Below are 17,161 nucleotides of genomic sequence, written 5' to 3'. Positions count from 1 at the left end.
ATTTGATCTCAATATTTGATCTTGCGAAACCGGGAGTGATAGAAGAAGCATTTCAAGCATAAAACAACTCCCTTTTTGGCCGTTGCCAACATGACTGTAGCTTTACACATCTTTTGCCTTGAAATGACCAATAAAATTGTACTGGGCATTTAGAAGCAAGCTAGTCATAAGTAGTGTTTATACACAGAGGCACTGCTGGGATTTGAACCCAGGATCTCCTGTTTACAAGACAGGCACTTTAACCAGCTAAGCCACAGCGCCTCATTTAAAGGATTTCAAATCCCAGAGAATTGCCCATATGTAGATGGTGCGTGCAAAAACATCAAGTGATTAAGGCACTCCTGGAAGGAATACACGAGATCTCCAAGACATGCTTTTACCCGCTAGGCCCCAGTACCTACGCCGTACACAAAGAAGTCCAGCGATCAAGGAAGTCTTGTAACTTGATCTCAGGATTTCACGGATGCGTTGGGTATTTTGTAGCCATCTGACACTCAGCGCCTCATTTAAAGGATTTCAAATCCCAGAGAATTGCCCATATGTACCGTGAGCCAAAAACCCAATTATATTTCGATGGATGTTAGAGTTGCACCTTCTGCGACAAAACTTCATGGGACGCCATGTGGAAGTGCACCTTGGTAATGTATGCAAAGGCGTAATCCAACATGTCAGAATTGATTCCACATGAACTTTGTTACAGCTTGAAACTGCTAGCACTTGATCTCAATATCTGATCTTGCGAAAATGGCAGTGATAGAAGAACCATTTCAAGCACAAAACAACTCCTTTTATGAACATTGTAGTGTCAAAGTAGATGGTGCGTGCAAAAACATCAAGTGATTAAGGCACTCCTGGAAGGAATACACCAGATCTCCAAGACATGCTTTTACCCGCTAGGCCCCAGTACCTACGCCGCACACAAAGAAGTCCAGCGATCAAGGAAGTCTTGTAACTTGATCTCAGGATTTCACGGATGCGTTGGGCATTTTGTAGCCATCTGACACACAGCGCCTCATTTAAAGGATTTCAAATCCCAGAAAATTGCCCATATGTACCGTGAGCCAAAAACCCAATTATATTTCGATGGATGTTAGAGTTGCACCTTCTGCGACAAAACTTCATGGGACGCCATGTGGAAGTGCACCTTGGTAATGTATGCAAAGGCGTAATCCAACATGTCAGAATTGATTCCACATGAACTTTGTTACAGCTTGAAACTGCTAGCACTTGATCTCAATAGCTGATCTTGCGAAAATGGCAGTGATAGAACAACCATTTCAAGCACAAAACAACTCCTTTTATGAACATTGTAGTGTCAAAGTAGATGGTGCGTGCAAAAACATCAAGTGATTAAGGCACTCCTGGAAGGAATACACGAGATCTCCAAGACATGCTTTTACCCGCTAGGCCCCAGTACCTACGCCGCACACAAAGAAGTCCAGCGATCAAGGAAGTCTTGTAACTTGATCTCAGGATTTCACGGATGCGTTGGGCATTTTGTAACAATCTGACACACAGCGCCTCATTTAAAGGATTTCAAATCCCAGAGAATTGCCCATATGTACCGTGAGCCAAAAACCCAATTATATTTCGATGGATGTTAGAGTTGCACCTTCTGCGACAAAACTTCATGGGACGCCATGTGGAAGTGCACCTTGGTAATGTATGCAAAGGCGTAATCCAACATGTCAAAATTGATTCCACATGAACTTTGTTACAGCTTGAAACTGCTAGCACTTGATCTCAATGTCTGATCTTGCGAAAATGGCAGTGATAGAACAACCATTTCAAGCACAAAACAACTCCTTTTATGAACATTGTAGTGTCAAAGTAGATGGTGCGTGCAAAAACATCAAGTGATTAAGGCACTCCTGGAAGTAATACACGGGATCTCCAAGACATGCTTTTACCCGCTAGGCCCCAGTACCTACGCCGCACACAAAGAAGTCCAGCGATCAAGGAAGTCTTGTAACTTGATCTCAGGATTTCACGGATGCGTTGGGCATTTTGTAGCCATCTGACACACAGCGCCTCATTTAAAGGATTTCAAATCCCAGAAAATTGCCCATATGTACCGTGAGCCAAAAACCCAATTATATTTCGATGGATGTTAGAGTTGCACCTTCTGCGACAAAACTTCATGGGACGCCATGTGGAAGTGCACCTTGGTAATGTATGCAAAGGCGTAATCCAACATGTCAGAATTGATTCCACATGAACTTTGTTACAACTTGAAACTGCTAGCACTTGATCTCAATATCTGATCTTGCGAAAATGGCAGTGATAGAACAACTATTTCAAGCACAAAACAACTCCTTTTATGAACATTGTAGTGTCAAAGTAGATGGTGCGTGCGAAAACATCAAGTGATTAAGGCACTCCTGGAAGGAATACACGAGATCTCCAAGACATGCTTTTACCCGCTAGGCCCCAGTACCTACGCCGCACACAAAGAAGTCCAGCGATCAAGGAAGTCTTGTAACTTGATCTCAGGATTTCACGGATGCGTTGGGCATTTTGTAACAATCTGACACACAGCGCCTCATTTAAAGGATTTCAAATCCCAGAGAATTGCCCATATGTACCGTGAGCCAAAAACCCAATTATATTTCGATGGATGTTAGAGTTGCACCTTCTGCGACAAAACTTCATGGGACGCCATGTGGAAGTGCACCTTGGTAATGTATGCAAAGGCGTAATCCAACATGTCAGAATTGATTCCACATGAACTTTGTTACAGCTTGAAACTGCTAGCACTTGATCTCAATATCTGATCTTGCGAAAATGGCAGTGATAGAACAACCATTTCAAGCACAAAACAACTCCTTTTATGAACATTGTAGTGTCAAAGTAGATGGTGCGTGCAAAAACATCAAGTGATTAAGGCACTCCTGGAAGGAATACACGAGATCTCCAAGACATGCTTTTACCCGCTAGGCCCCAGTACCTACGCCGCACACAAAGAAGTCCAGCGATCAAGGAAGTCTTGTAACTTGATCTCAGGATTTCACGGTTTCACGGATGATCCAGCCACAGAATGGATTGGCATCTTGCTTTTTGCAGACATTGTTTTGTGATCTTCTCTGAGAGTTTACCTTTAGACTGTGTGGCTTAAAATGAAGCCAGCAGCTTGAGTGGCGCTGTGGCTTAGTTGGTTAAAGTGCCTGTCTAGTAAACAGGAGATCCTGGGTTCGAATCCCAACAGTGCCTGAGCTGACTGTGTATTTATGCATCTTTTGCCTTTAATTGACTGAACTTTTGCGTTGGGCATTTAGTAGCAAGCGTGGATCTCGTTGTTGTTAGAAGAACCATTTCAAGCATAAAACAACTCCCTTTTTGGCCTTTGCCTACATGACTGTATCTTTACACATCTTTTGCTTTGAAATGACTAATAAAATTGTACTGGGTATTTAGAAGCAAGCTAGTCATAAGTAGTGTTTATACACAGAGTTTATACACACGAGATCTCCAAGACATGCTTTTACCCGCTAGGCCCCAGTACCTACGCCGCACACAAAGAAGTCCAGCGATCAAGGAAGTCTTGTAACTTGATCTCAGGATTTCACGGATGCGTTGGGCATTTAGTAGCAAGCGTGGATCTCGTTGTCAATTTATCCTACGCGCTTACATGCCTACGGCGTTATTTTTCCCCGGGGCAAAAAGTTGCGCCTTGAGGTAGTGTGGCTGAGTGGTCTAAGGCGCTGGATTTAGGCTCCAGTCTCTCAGGAGGCGTGGGTTCGAATCCCACCACTGCCATTTGACAACTAAAGGCTATTGATTCCATATCTCAAATGAATGACTTTGTTTAAGACAGGAGTTGACTCATCTGTAGTCTCCACCGCAGGTTGAACAGTGTGCAGCATTAAAAAAAGAAAAATCTATGGCTAAAGAAACAGCATCTTCTGACTTTTTGTGTGAAATTACACAGTTGCTTCTTCATGCCATAATCGGAGAAAAAGAAGTATTATGTGCACTGAAAATGTTGAAAGGCAGACACATCTTTTGCCTTGAAATGACCAATGAAATTGTATTGGGCATTCAGAAGAAAGCTAGTCATAAGTGGTGTTTATAGACAGAGGCACTGCTGGGATTTGAACCCAGGATCTCCTGTTTACGAGACAGGCACTTTAACCAGCTAAGCCACAGCGCCTCATTTAAAGGATTTCAAATCCCAGAGAATTGCCCATATGTACCGTGAGCCAAAAACCCAATTATATTTCGATGGATGTTAGAGTTGCACCTTCTGCGACAAAACTTCATGGGACGCCATGTGGAAGTGCACCTTGGTAATGTATGCAAAGGCGTAATCCAACATGTCAGAATTGATTCCACATGAACTTTGTTACAGCTTGAAACTGCTAGCAATTGATCTCAATATCTGATCTTGCGAAAATGGCAGTGATAGAACAACCATTTCAAGCACAAAACAACTCCTTTTATGAACATTGTAGTGTCAAAGTAGATGGTGCGTGCAAAAACATCAAGTGATAAGGCAATCCTGGAAGGAATACACGAGATCTCCAAGACATGCTTTTACCCGCTAGGCCCCAGTACCTACGCCGCACACAAAGAAGTCCAGCGATCAAGGAAGTCTTGTAACTTGATCTCAGGATTTCACGGATGATCCAGCCACAGAATGGAGTGGCATCTTGCTTTTTGCAGACATTGTTTTGTGATCTTCTCTGAGAGTTTACCTTTAGACTGTGTGGCTGAAAAAAAAGCCAGAGTCTTGAGTGGCGCTGTGGCTTAGTTGGTTAAAGTGCCTGTCTAGTAAACAGGAAATCATGGGTTCGAATCCCAGCAGTGCCTGAGCTGACTGTGTCTTTATGCATCTTTTGCCTTTAATTGACTAAACTATTGCGTTGGGCATTTAGTAGCAAGCGTGGATCTCGTTGTCAATTTATACTACGCGCTTACATGCCTACTGCGTTATTTTTCCCCGAGGCAAAAGCTGCGCCTTGAGGTTGTGTGGCCGATGTGGTCTAAGGCGCTGGATTTAGGCTCCAGTCTCTCAGGAGGCGTGGGTTCAAATCCCACCACTGCCATTTGACACCAGGTGCCTATAGAAAGAGCTTCTTATAATGATATAGGGTTCTTACCTCTTGCAGGTCATCAATGTTTACTCTTTGTACAATTATGCACAGATGATCAGCTCTTCTAGTTAAGACATCCTCCCTGCTGAGCTTCCTAGCTCGTAACCTGCACGAATGCAACAGAAAAACAAGTGCAGGAAGTGTGGCTGAGTGGTCCAAACCGCTGGCTTAAGGCTCCAGTCTCTCAGGACAAGTGGAATCCCACCACTGCCATCTGACAACTACAGGCTATCGATTCCATATCTCAAATGAATGACTTTGTTTGAGACAGGAGTTGACTTATCTGTAGTCTCCACCGCTGGTTGAACAGCGTGAAGCATCAAAAAATCATCTATGGCTAAAGCAACAACATCTTCTGAGTTTTTGTGTGAAATTACACAGTTGCTTCTTTATCCCATAATCCCAAAAAAAGCAGTATTACGTGCACTGAAAATGTTGAAACGTGCCAACCTGACAGAGCAATAGAGCAGAGTGGTATAGTGGACCTTGTAGCATTTGATCTCAATATTTGATCTTGCGAAACCGGGAGTGATAGAATAACCATTTCAAGCATAAAACAACTCCCTTTTTGGCCTTTGCCAACATGACTGTAGCTTTACACAGCTTTTGCCTTGAAATGAACAATAAAATTGTACTGGGCATTTAGAAGCAAGCTAGTCATAAGTAGTGTTTATACACAGAGGCACTGCTGGGATTTGAACCCAGGATCTCCTGTTTACAAGACAGGCGCTTTAACCAGCTAAGCCACAGCGCCTCATTTAAACTATTTCAAATCCCACAGAATTGCCCATATGTACCGTGAGCCAAAAACGGATGGATGTTAGAGTTGCACCTTCTGCAACAAAACTTCATGGGACGCCGTGTGGAAGTGCACCTTGGTAATGTATGCAAAGGCGTAATCCAACATGTCAGAATTGATTCCACATGAGCTGACTGTGTCTTTATTCATCTTTTGCTTTTAATTGACTAAACTATTGCGTTGGGCATTTAGTAGCAAGCGTGGATCTCGTTGTCAATTTATCCTACGTGCTCACATGCCTACGGCGTTATTTTTCCCCGGGGCAAAAAGCTGCTTCTTGAGGTAGTGTGGCCGAGTGGTCCAAGGCGCTGGATTAAGGCTCCAGTCTCTCAGGAGGCGTGGGTTCGAATCCCACCACTGCCATTTAACAACTAAAGGCTATTGATTCCATATCTCAAATGAATGACTTTGTTTAAGACAGGAGTTGACTCATCTGTAGTCTCCACCGCAGGTTGAACAGTGTGCAGCATTAAAAAAAAAAAAATCTATGGCTAAAGAAACAACATCTTCTGACTTTTTGTGTGAAATTACACAGTTGCTTCTTCATGCCATAATCGGAGAAAAAGAAGTATTATGTGCACTGAAAATGTTGAAAGGCAGACACATCTTTTGCCTTGAAATGACCAATGAAATTGTATTGGGCATTCAGAAGAAAGCTAGTCATAAGTGGTGTTTATAGACAGAGGCACTGCTGGGATTTGAACCCAGGATCTCCTGTTTACGAGACAGGCACTTTAACCAGCTAAGCCACAGCGCCTCATTTAAATGATTTCAAATCCCAGAGAATTGCCCATATGTACCGTGAGCCAAAAACCCAATTATATTTCGATGGATGTTAGAGTTGCACCTTCTGCGACAAAACTTCATGGGACGCCATGTGGAAGTGCACCTTGGTAATGTAGTCAATAGCTGATCTTGCGAAAATGGCAGTGATAGAACATCCATTTCAAGCACAAAACAACTCCTTTTATGAACATTGTAGTGTCAAAGTAGATGGTGCGTGCAAAAACATCAAGTGATTAAGGCACTCTTGGAAGGAATACACGAGATCTCCAAGACATGCTTTTACCCGCTAGGCCCCAGTACCTACGCCGCACACAAAGAAGTCCAGCGATCAAGGAAGTCTTGTAACTTGATCTCAGGATTTCACGGATGATCCAGCCACAGAATGGAGTGGCATCTTGCTTTTTGCAGACATTGTTTTGTGATCTTCTCTGAGAGTTTACCTTTAGACTGTGTGGCTGAAAATGAAGCCAGAGTCTTGAGTGGTGCTGTGGCTTAGTTGGTTAAAGTGCCTGTCTAGTAAACAGGAGATCCTGGATTCGAATCCCAGCAGTGCCTGAGCTGACTGTGTCTTTATGCATCTTTTGCCTTTAATTGACTGAACTTTTGCGTTGGGCATTTAGTAGCAAGCGTGGATCTCGTTGTTGTTAGAAGAACCATTTCAAGCATAAAACAACTCCCTTTTTGGCCTTTGCCAACATGACTGTAGCTTTACACATCTTTTGCCTTGAAATGACCAATAAAATTGTACTGGGCATTTAGAAGCAAGCTAGTCATAAGTAGTGTTTATACACAGAGGCACTGCTAGGATTTGAACTCAGGATCTCCTGTTTACAAGACAGGCGCTTTAACCAACTAAGCCAAAGCGCCTCATTTAAACGATTTCAAATCCCAGAGAATTGCCCATATGTACCGTGAGCCAAAAACGGATGGATGTTAGAGTTGCACATTCTGCGACAAAACTTCATGGGACGCCATGTGGAAGTGCACCTTGGTAATGTATGCAAAGGCGTAATCCAACATATCAGAATTGATTACACATGAACTTTGGTACAGCTTGAAACTGCTAGCACTTGATCTCAATATCTGATCTTGCGAAAACGGCAGTGATAGAAGAACCATTTCAAGCACAAAACAACTCCTTTTATGAACATTGTAGTGTCAAAGTAGATGGTGCGTGCAAAAACATCAAGTGATTAAGGCACTCCTGGAAGGAATACACGAGATCTCCAAGACATGCTTTTACCCGCTAGGCCCCAGTACCTACGCCGCACACAAAGAAGTCCAGCGATCAAGGAAGTCTTGTAACTTGATCTCAGGATTTCACGGATGATCCAGCCACAGAATGGAGTGGCATCTTGCTTTTTGCAGACATTGTTTTGTGATCTTCTCTGAGAGTTTACCTTTAGACTGTGTGGCTGAAAATGAAGCCAGAGTCTTGAGTGGCGCTGTGGCTTAGTTGGTTAAAGTGCCTGTCTAGTAAACAGGAGATCCTGGGTTCAAATCCCAGCAGTGCCTGAGCTGACTGTGTCTTTATGCATCTTTTGCCTTTAATTGACTAAACTATTGCGTTGGGCATTTAGTAGCAAGCGTGGATCTCGTTGTCAATTTATCCTGCGCGCTTACATGCCTACTGCGTTATTTTTCCCCGAGGCAAAAGCTGCGCCTTGAGGTAGTGTGGCCGAGTGGTCTAAGGCGCTGGATTTAGGCTCCAGTCTCTCAGGAGGCGTGGGTTCAAATCCCACCACTGCCATTTGACACCAGGTGCATATGGAAAGCACTTCTTATAATGATAAAGGGTTCTTACCTCTTGCAGGTCATCAATGTTTACTCTTTGTACAATTATGCACAGATGATCAGCTCTTCTAGTTAAGACATCCTCCCTGCTGAGCTTCCTAGCTCGTAACCTGCACGAATGCAACAGAAAAACAAGTGCAGGAAGTGTGGCTGAGTGGTCCAGAGCGCTGGCTTAAGGCTCCAGTCTCTCAGGACAAGTGGAATCCCACCACTGCCATCTGACAACTAGAGGCTATCGATTCCATATCTCAAATGAATGACTTTGTTTGAGACAGGAGTTGACTTATTTGTAGTCTCCACCGCTGGTTGAACAGCGTGAAGCATCAAAAAATCATCTATGGCTAAAGCAACAACATCTTCTGACTTTTTGTGTGAAATTACACAGTTGCTTCTTTATCCCATAATCCCAAAAAAAGCAGTATTACGTGCACTGAAAATGTTGAAACGTGCCAACCTGACAGAGCAATAGAGCAGAGTGGTATAGTGGACCTTGTAGCATTTGATCTCAATATTTGATCTTGCGAAACCGGGAGTGATAGAAGAAGCATTTCAAGCATAAAACAACTCCCTTTTTGGCCGTTGCCAACATGACTGTAGCTTTACACATCTTTTGCCTTGAAATGACCAATAAAATTGTACTGGGCATTTAGAAGCAAGCTAGTCATAAGTAGTGTTTATACACAGAGGCACTGCTAGGATTTGAACCCAGGATCTCCTGTTTACAAGACAGGCACTTTAACCAGCTAAGCCACAGCGCCTCATTTAAAGGATTTCAAATCCCAGAGAATTGCCCATATGTAGATGGTGCGTGCAAAAACATCAAGTGATTAAGGCACTCCTGGAAGGAATACACGAGATCTCCAAGACATGCTTTTACCCGCTAGGCCCCAGTACCTACGCCGCACACAAAGAAGTCCAGCGATCAAGGAAGTCTTGTAACTTGATCTCAGGATTTCACGGATGCGCTGGGCATTTTGTAACAATCTGACACAAAGCGCCTCATTTAAAGGATTTCAAATCCCAGAGAATTGCCCATATGTACCGTGAGCCAAAAACCCAATTATATTTCGATGGCTGTTAGAGTTGCACCTTCTGCGACAAAACTTCATGGGACGCTGTGTGGAAGTGCACCATGGTAATGTATGCAAAGGCGTAATCCAACATGTCAGAATTGATTCCACATGAGCTGACTGTGTCTTTATTCATCTTTTGCTTTTAATTGACTAAACTATTGCGTTGGGCATTTAGTAGCAAGCGTGGATCTCGTTGTCAATTTATCCTACGTGCTCACATGCCTACGGCGTTATTTTTCCCCGGGGCAAAAAGCTGCTTCTTGAGGTAGTGTGGCCGAGTGGTCCAAGGCGCTGGATTAAGGCTCCAGTCTCTCAGGAGGCGTGGGTTCGAATCCCACCACTGCCATTTGACAACTAAAGGCTATTGATTCCATATCTCAAATGAATGACTTTGTTTAAGACAGGAGTTGACTCATCTGTAGTCTCCACCGCAGGTTGAACAGTGTGCAGCATTAAAAAAAAAAAAAAAAATCTATGGCTAAAGAAACAGCATCTTCTGACTTTTTGTGTGAAATTACACAGTTGCTTCTTCATGCCATAATCGGAGAAAAAGAAGTATTATGTACACTGAAAATGTTGAAAGGCAGACACATCTTTTGCCTTAAAATGACCAATGAAATTGTATTGGGCATTCAGAAGAAAGCTAGTCATAAGTGGTGTTTATAGACAGAGGCACTGCTGGGATTTGAACCCAGGATCTCCTGTTTACGAGACAGGCACTTTAACCAGCTAAGCCACAGCGCCTCATTTAAAGGATTTCAAATCCCAGAGAATTGCCCATATGTACCGTGAGCCAAAAACCCAATTATATTTCGATGGATGTTAGAGTTGCACCTTCTGCGACAAAACTTCATGGGACGCCATGTGGAAGTGCACCTTGGTAATGTATGCAAAGGCGTAATCCAACATGTCAGAATTGATTCCACATGAACTTTGTTACAGCTTGAAACTGCTAGCAATTGATCTCAATATCTGATCTTGCGAAAATGGCAGTGATAGAACAACCATTTCAAGCACAAAACAACTCCTTTTATGAACATTGTAGTGTCAAAGTAGATGGTGCGTGCAAAAACATCAAGTGATAAGGCAATCCTGGAAGGAATACACGAGATCTCCAAGACATGCTTTTACCCGCTAGGCCCCAGTACCTACGCCGCACACAAAGAAGTCCAGCAATCAAGGAAGTCTTGTAACTTGATCTCAGGATTTCACGGATGCGTTGGGTATTTTGTAGCCATCTGACACTCAGCGCCTCATTTAAAGGATTTCAAATCCCAGAGAATTGCCCATATGTACCGTGAGCCAAAAACCCAATTATATTTCGATGGATGTTAGAGTTGCACCTTCTGCGACAAAACTTCATGGGACGCCATGTGGAAGTGCACCTTGGTAATGTATGCAAAGGCGTAATCCAACATGTCAGAATTGATTCCACATGAACTTTGTTACAGCTTGAAACTGCTAGCACTTGATCTCAATATCTGATCTTGCGAAAATGGCAGTGATAGAACAACCATTTCAAGCACAAAACAACTCCTTTTATGAACATTGTAGTGTCAAAGTAGATGGTGCGTGCAAAAACATCAAGTGATTAAGGCACTCCTGGAAGGAATACACGAGATCTCCAAGACATGCTTTTACCCGCTAGGCCCCAGTACCTACGCCGCACACAAAGAAGTCCAGCGATCAAGGAAGTCTTGTAACTTGATCTCAGGATTTCACGGTTTCACCGATGATCCAGCCACAGAATGGATTGGCATCTTGCTTTTTGCAGACATTGTTTTGTGATCTTCTCTGAGAGTTTACCTTTAGACTGTGTGGCTGAAAATGAAGCCAGCAGCTTGAGTGGCGCTGTGGCCTAGTTGGTTAAAGTGCCTGTCTAGTTAACAGCAGATCCTGGGTTCGAATCCCAGCAGTGCCTGAGCTGACAGTGTCTTTATGCATCTTCTGCCTTTAATTGACTGAACTTTTGCGTTGGGAATTTAGTAGCAAGCGTGGATCTCGTTGTCAATTTATCCTGCGCGCTTACATGCCTAGTGCGTTATTTTTCCCCGAGGCAAAAGCTGCGCCTTGAGGTAGTGTGGCCGAGTGGTCTAAGGCGCTGGATTTAGGCTCCAGTCTCTCAGGAGGCGTGGGTTCAAATCCCACCACTGCCATTTGACACCAGGTGCATATGGAAAGCACTTCTTATAATGATAAAGGGTTCTTACCTCTTGCAGGTCATCAATGTTTACTCTTTGTACAATTATGCACAGATGATCAGCTCTTCTAGTTAAGACATCCTCCCTGTTGAGCTTCCTAGCTCGTAACCTGCACGAATGCAACAGAAAAACAAGTGCAGGAAGTGTGGCTGAGTGGTCCAAAGCGCTGGCTTAAGGCTCCAGTCTCTCAGGACAAGTGGAATCCCACCACTGCCATCTGACAACTAGAGGCTATCGATTCCATATCTCAAATGAATGACTTTGTTTGAGACAGGAGTTGACTTATTTGTAGTCTCCACCGCTGGTTGAACAGCGTGAAGCATCAAAAAATCATCTATGGCTAAAGCAACAACATCTTCTGACTTTTTGTGTGAAATTACACAGTTGCTTCTTTATCCCATAATCCCAAAAAAAGCAGTATTACGTGCACTGAAAATGTTGAAACGTGCCAACCTGACAGAGCAATAGAGCAGAGTGGTATAGTGGACCTTGTAGCATTTGATCTCAATATTTGATCTTGCGAAACCGGGAGTGATAGAAGAAGCATTTCAAGCATAAAACAACTCCCTTTTTGGCCGTTGCCAACATGACTGTAGCTTTACACATCTTTTGCCTTGAAATGACCAATAAAATTGTACTGGGCATTTAGAAGCAAGCTAGTCATAAGTAGTGTTTATACACAGAGGCACTGCTGGGATTTGAACCCAGGATCTCCTGTTTACAAGACAGGCACTTTAACCAGCTAAGCCACAGCGCCTCATTTAAAGGATTTCAAATCCCAGAGAATTGCCCATATGTAGATGGTGCGTGCAAAAACATCAAGTGATTAAGGCACTCCTGGAAGGAATACACGAGATCTCCAAGACATGCTTTTACCCGCTAGGCCCCAGTACCTACGCCGTACACAAAGAAGTCCAGCGATCAAGGAAGTCTTGTAACTTGATCTCAGGATTTCACGGATGCGTTGGGTATTTTGTAGCCATCTGACACTCAGCGCCTCATTTAAAGGATTTCAAATCCCAGAGAATTGCCCATATGTACCGTGAGCCAAAAACCCAATTATATTTCGATGGATGTTAGAGTTGCACCTTCTGCGACAAAACTTCATGGGACGCCATGTGGAAGTGCACCTTGGTAATGTATGCAAAGGCGTAATCCAACATGTCAGAATTGATTCCACATGAACTTTGTTACAGCTTGAAACTGCTAGCACTTGATCTCAATATCTGATCTTGCGAAAATGGCAGTGATAGAAGAACCATTTCAAGCACAAAACAACTCCTTTTATGAACATTGTAGTGTCAAAGTAGATGGTGCGTGCAAAAACATCAAGTGATTAAGGCACTCCTGGAAGGAATACACGAGATCTCCAAGACATGCTTTTACCCGCTAGGCCCCAGTACCTACGCCGCACACAAAGAAGTCCAGCGATCAAGGAAGTCTTGTAACTTGATCTCAGGATTTCACGGATGCGCTGGGCATTTTGTAACAATCTGACACAAAGCGCCTCATTTAAAGGATTTCAAATCCCAGAGAATTGCCCATATGTACCGTGAGCCAAAAACCCAATTATATTTCGATGGCTGTTAGAGTTGCACCTTCTGCGACAAAACTTCATGGGACGCTGTGTGGAAGTGCACCTTGGTAATGTATGCAAAGGCGTAATCCAACATGTCAGAATTGATTCCACATGAGCTGACTGTGTCTTTATTCATCTTTTGCTTTTAATTGACTAAACTATTGCGTTGGGCATTTAGTAGCAAGCGTGGATCTCGTTGTCAATTTATCCTACGTGCTCACATGCCTACGGCGTTATTTTTCCCCGGGGCAAAAAGCTGCTTCTTGAGGTAGTGTGGCCGAGTGGTCCAAGGCGCTGGATTAAGGCTCCAGTCTCTCAGGAGGCGTGGGTTCGAATCCCACCACTGCCATTTGACAACTAAAGGCTATTGATTCCATATCTCAAATGAATGACTTTGTTTAAGACAGGAGTTGACTCATCTGTAGTCTCCACCGCAGGTTGAACAGTGTGCAGCATTAAAAAAAAAAAAATCTATGGCTAAAGAAACAACATCTTCTGACTTTTTGTGTGAAATTACACAGTTGCTTCTTCATGCCATAATCGGAGAAAAAGAAGTATTATGTGCACTGAAAATGTTGAAAGACAGACACATCTTTTGCCTTGAAATGACCAATGAAATTGTATTGGGCATTCAGAAGAAAGCTAGTCATAAGTGGTGTTTATAGACAGAGGCACTGCTGGGATTTGAACCCAGGATCTCCTGTTTACGAGACAGGCACTTTAACCAGCTAAGCCACAGCGCCTCATTTAAAGGATTTCAAATCCCAGAGAATTGCCCATATGTACCGTGAGCCAAAAACCCAATTATATTTCGATGGATGTTAGAGTTGCACCTTCTGCGACAAAACTTCATGGGACGCCATGTGGAAGTGCACCTTGGTAATGTATGCAAAGGCGTAATCCAACATGTCAGAATTGATTCCACATGAACTTTGTTACAGCTTGAAACTGCTAGCACTTGATCTCAATATCTGATCTTGCGAAAATGGCAGTGATAGAAGAACCATTTCAAGCACAAAACAACTCCTTTTATGAACATTGTAGTGTCAAAGTAGATGGTGCGTGCAAAAACATCAAGTGATTAAGGCACTCCTGGAAGGAATACACGAGATCTCCAAGACATGCTTTTACCCGCTAGGCCCCAGTACCTACGCCGCACACAAAGAAGTCCAGCGATCAAGGAAGTCTTGTAACTTGATCTCAGGATTTCACGGATGCGTTGGGCATTTAGTAGCAAGCGTGGATCTCGTTGTCAATTTATCCTACGCGCTTACATGCCTACGGCGTTATTTTTCCCCGGGGCAAAAAGCTGCGCCTTGAGGTAGTGTGGCTGAGTGGTCTAAGGCGCTGGATTTAGGCTCCAGTCTCTCAGGAGGCGTGGGTTCGAATCCCACCACTGCCATTTGACAACTAAAGGCTATTGATTCCATATCTCAAATGAATGACTTTGTTTAAGACAGGAGTTGACTCATCTGTAGTCTCCACCGCAGGTTGAACAGTGTGCAGCATTAAAAAAAAAAAAAAAAATCTATGGCTAAAGAAACAGCATCTTCTGACTTTTTGTGTGAAATTACACAGTTGCTTCTTCATGCCATAATCGGAGAAAAAGAAGTATTATGTACACTGAAAATGTTGAAAGGCAGACACATCTTTTGCCTTGAAATGACCAATGAAATTGTATTGGGCATTCAGAAGAAAGCTAGTCATAAGTGGTGTTTATAGACAGAGGCACTGCTGGGATTTGAACCCAGGATCTCCTGTTTACGAGACAGGCACTTTAACCAGCTAAGCCACAGCGCCTCATTTAAAGGATTTCAAATCCCAGAGAATTGCCCATATGTACCGTGAGCCAAAAACCCAATTATATTTCGATGGATGTTAGAGTTGCACCTTCTGCGACAAAACTTCATGGGACGCCATGTGGAAGTGCACCTTGGTAATGTATGCAAAGGCGTAATCCAACATGTCAGAATTGATTCCACATGAACTTTGTTACAGCTTGAAACTGCTAGCACTTGATCTCAATATCTGATCTTGCGAAAATGGCAGTGATAGAACAACCATTTCAAGCACAAAACAACTCCTTTTATGAACATTGTAGTGTCAAAGTAGATGGTGCGTGCAAAAACATCAAGTGATTAAGGCACTCCTGGAAGGAATACACGAGATCTCCAAGACATGCTTTTACCCGCTAGGCCCCAGTACCTACGCCGCACACAAAGAAGTCCAGCGATCAAGGAAGTCTTGTAACTTGATCTCAGGATTTCACGGTTTCACGGATGATCCAGCCATAGAATGGATTGGCATCTTGCTTTTTGCAGACATTGTTTTGTGATCTTCTCTGAGAGTTTACCTTTAGACTGTGTGGCTGAAAATGAAGCCAGCAGCTTGAGTGGCGCTGTGGCCTAGTTGGTTAAAGTGCCTGTCTAGTTAACAGCAGATCCTGGGTTCGAATCCCAGCAGTGCCTGAGCTGACAGTGTCTTTATGCATCTTCTGCCTTTAATTGACTAAACTATTGCGTTGGGCATTTAGTAGCAAGCGTGGATCTCGTTGTTGTTAGAAGAACCATTTCAAGCATAAAACAACTCCCTTTTTGGCCTTTGCCAACATGACTGTAGCTTTACACATCTTTTGCCTTGAAATGACCAATAAAATTGTACTGGGCATTTAGAAGCAAGCTAGTCATAAGTAGTGTTTATACACAGAGGCACTGCTGGGATTTGAACCCAGGATCTCCTGTTTACAAGACAGGCGCTTTAACCAGCTAAGCCACAGCGCCTCATTTAAACGATTTCAAATCCCAGAGAATTGCCCATATGTACCGTGAGCCAAAAACGGATGGATGTTAGAGTTGCACCTTCTGCGACAAAACTTCATGGGACGCCATGTGGAAGTGCACCTTGGTAATGTATGCAAAGGCGTAATCCAACATGTCAGAATTGATTCCACATGAACTTTGTTACAGTTTGAAACTGCTAGCACTTGATCTCAATATCTGATCTTGCGAAAATGGCAGTGATAGAACAACCATTTCAAGCACAAAACAACTCCTTTTATGAACATTGTAGTGTCAAAGTAGATGGTGCGTGCAAAAACATCAAGTGATTAAGGCACTCCTGGAAGGAATACACGAGATCTCCAAGACATGCTTTTACCCGCTAGGCCCCAGTACCTACGCCGCACACAAAGAAGTCCAGCGATCAAGGAAGTCTTGTAACTTGATCTCAGGATTTCACGGATGCGTTGGGCATTTTGTAGCCATCTGACACACAGCGCCTCATTTAAAGGATTTCAAATCCCAGAGAATTGCCCATATGTACCGTGAGCCAAAAACCCAATTATATTTCGATGGATGTTAGAGTTGCACCTTCTGCGACAAAACTTCATGGGACGCCATGTGGAAGTGCACCTTGGTAATGTATGCAAAGGCGTAATCCAACATGTCAGAATTGATTCCACATGAACTTTGTTACAGCTTGAAACTGCTAGCACTTGATCTCAATATCTGATCTTGCGAAAATGGCAGTGATAGAACAACCATTTCAAGCACAAAACAACTCCTTTTATGAACATTGTAGTGTCAAAGTAGATGGTGCGTGCAAAAACATCAAGTGATTAAGGCACTCCTGGAAGGAATACACGAGATCTCCAAGACATGCTTTTACCCGCTAGGCCCCAGTACCTACGCCGCACACAAAGAAGTCCAGCGATCAAGGAAGTCTTGTAACTTGATCTCAGGATTTCACGGTTTCACCGATGATCCAGCCACAGAATGGAGTGGCATCTTGCTTTTTGCAGACATTGTTTTGTGATCTTCTCTGAGAGTTTACTTTTA

The 17,161-nt window shown here is 43.3% G+C and overlaps 23 non-coding genes across 23 annotated transcripts; 12 read left to right on the top strand and 11 right to left on the bottom strand.

Moving 5' to 3' along the window:
* Positions 1-187: 187 nt before the first annotated feature.
* On the bottom strand, positions 188-261 carry trnat-ugu (transfer RNA threonine (anticodon UGU)). Its single transcript has one exon. It is a non-coding gene; the product is annotated as a tRNA-Thr (tRNA).
* A 2,875-nt stretch (positions 262-3,136) lies between these two features.
* On the top strand, positions 3,137-3,210 carry trnat-agu (transfer RNA threonine (anticodon AGU)). Its single transcript has one exon. It is a non-coding gene; the product is annotated as a tRNA-Thr (tRNA).
* A 464-nt stretch (positions 3,211-3,674) lies between these two features.
* On the top strand, positions 3,675-3,756 carry trnal-uag (transfer RNA leucine (anticodon UAG)). Its single transcript has one exon. It is a non-coding gene; the product is annotated as a tRNA-Leu (tRNA).
* Positions 3,757-4,076: 320 nt separating this feature from the next.
* Positions 4,077-4,150, bottom strand: trnat-cgu (transfer RNA threonine (anticodon CGU)). Its single transcript has one exon. It is a non-coding gene; the product is annotated as a tRNA-Thr (tRNA).
* A 585-nt stretch (positions 4,151-4,735) lies between these two features.
* On the top strand, positions 4,736-4,809 carry trnat-agu (transfer RNA threonine (anticodon AGU)). The gene has a single exon. It is a non-coding gene; the product is annotated as a tRNA-Thr (tRNA).
* A 153-nt stretch (positions 4,810-4,962) lies between these two features.
* On the top strand, positions 4,963-5,045 carry trnal-uag (transfer RNA leucine (anticodon UAG)). The gene has a single exon. It is a non-coding gene; the product is annotated as a tRNA-Leu (tRNA).
* A 728-nt stretch (positions 5,046-5,773) lies between these two features.
* Positions 5,774-5,847, bottom strand: trnat-ugu (transfer RNA threonine (anticodon UGU)). Its single transcript has one exon. It is a non-coding gene; the product is annotated as a tRNA-Thr (tRNA).
* A 326-nt stretch (positions 5,848-6,173) lies between these two features.
* Positions 6,174-6,255, top strand: trnal-aag (transfer RNA leucine (anticodon AAG)). Its single transcript has one exon. It is a non-coding gene; the product is annotated as a tRNA-Leu (tRNA).
* A 320-nt stretch (positions 6,256-6,575) lies between these two features.
* trnat-cgu (transfer RNA threonine (anticodon CGU)) lies at positions 6,576-6,649 on the bottom strand. The gene has a single exon. It is a non-coding gene; the product is annotated as a tRNA-Thr (tRNA).
* A 510-nt stretch (positions 6,650-7,159) lies between these two features.
* Positions 7,160-7,233, top strand: trnat-agu (transfer RNA threonine (anticodon AGU)). The gene has a single exon. It is a non-coding gene; the product is annotated as a tRNA-Thr (tRNA).
* Positions 7,234-7,471: 238 nt separating this feature from the next.
* Positions 7,472-7,545, bottom strand: trnat-ugu (transfer RNA threonine (anticodon UGU)). Its single transcript has one exon. It is a non-coding gene; the product is annotated as a tRNA-Thr (tRNA).
* A 574-nt stretch (positions 7,546-8,119) lies between these two features.
* trnat-agu (transfer RNA threonine (anticodon AGU)) lies at positions 8,120-8,193 on the top strand. Its single transcript has one exon. It is a non-coding gene; the product is annotated as a tRNA-Thr (tRNA).
* Positions 8,194-8,346: 153 nt separating this feature from the next.
* Positions 8,347-8,428, top strand: trnal-uag (transfer RNA leucine (anticodon UAG)). The gene has a single exon. It is a non-coding gene; the product is annotated as a tRNA-Leu (tRNA).
* Positions 8,429-9,156: 728 nt separating this feature from the next.
* On the bottom strand, positions 9,157-9,230 carry trnat-ugu (transfer RNA threonine (anticodon UGU)). Its single transcript has one exon. It is a non-coding gene; the product is annotated as a tRNA-Thr (tRNA).
* A 579-nt stretch (positions 9,231-9,809) lies between these two features.
* trnal-aag (transfer RNA leucine (anticodon AAG)) lies at positions 9,810-9,891 on the top strand. Its single transcript has one exon. It is a non-coding gene; the product is annotated as a tRNA-Leu (tRNA).
* A 324-nt stretch (positions 9,892-10,215) lies between these two features.
* trnat-cgu (transfer RNA threonine (anticodon CGU)) lies at positions 10,216-10,289 on the bottom strand. Its single transcript has one exon. It is a non-coding gene; the product is annotated as a tRNA-Thr (tRNA).
* A 1,330-nt stretch (positions 10,290-11,619) lies between these two features.
* On the top strand, positions 11,620-11,701 carry trnal-uag (transfer RNA leucine (anticodon UAG)). Its single transcript has one exon. It is a non-coding gene; the product is annotated as a tRNA-Leu (tRNA).
* Positions 11,702-12,429: 728 nt separating this feature from the next.
* Positions 12,430-12,503, bottom strand: trnat-ugu (transfer RNA threonine (anticodon UGU)). Its single transcript has one exon. It is a non-coding gene; the product is annotated as a tRNA-Thr (tRNA).
* Positions 12,504-13,592: 1,089 nt separating this feature from the next.
* trnal-aag (transfer RNA leucine (anticodon AAG)) lies at positions 13,593-13,674 on the top strand. Its single transcript has one exon. It is a non-coding gene; the product is annotated as a tRNA-Leu (tRNA).
* Positions 13,675-13,994: 320 nt separating this feature from the next.
* On the bottom strand, positions 13,995-14,068 carry trnat-cgu (transfer RNA threonine (anticodon CGU)). Its single transcript has one exon. It is a non-coding gene; the product is annotated as a tRNA-Thr (tRNA).
* Positions 14,069-14,645: 577 nt separating this feature from the next.
* trnal-uag (transfer RNA leucine (anticodon UAG)) lies at positions 14,646-14,727 on the top strand. Its single transcript has one exon. It is a non-coding gene; the product is annotated as a tRNA-Leu (tRNA).
* Positions 14,728-15,051: 324 nt separating this feature from the next.
* On the bottom strand, positions 15,052-15,125 carry trnat-cgu (transfer RNA threonine (anticodon CGU)). Its single transcript has one exon. It is a non-coding gene; the product is annotated as a tRNA-Thr (tRNA).
* Positions 15,126-16,031: 906 nt separating this feature from the next.
* Positions 16,032-16,105, bottom strand: trnat-ugu (transfer RNA threonine (anticodon UGU)). Its single transcript has one exon. It is a non-coding gene; the product is annotated as a tRNA-Thr (tRNA).
* Positions 16,106-17,161: the final 1,056 nt, after the last annotated feature.

This window comes from Channa argus, chromosome 10 (genome assembly GCF_033026475.1).
Source record: "Channa argus isolate prfri chromosome 10, Channa argus male v1.0, whole genome shotgun sequence".
NCBI lineage: Eukaryota > Metazoa > Chordata > Actinopteri > Anabantiformes > Channidae > Channa > Channa argus.
This window is presented reverse-complemented; position numbering and strand designations above follow the sequence as displayed.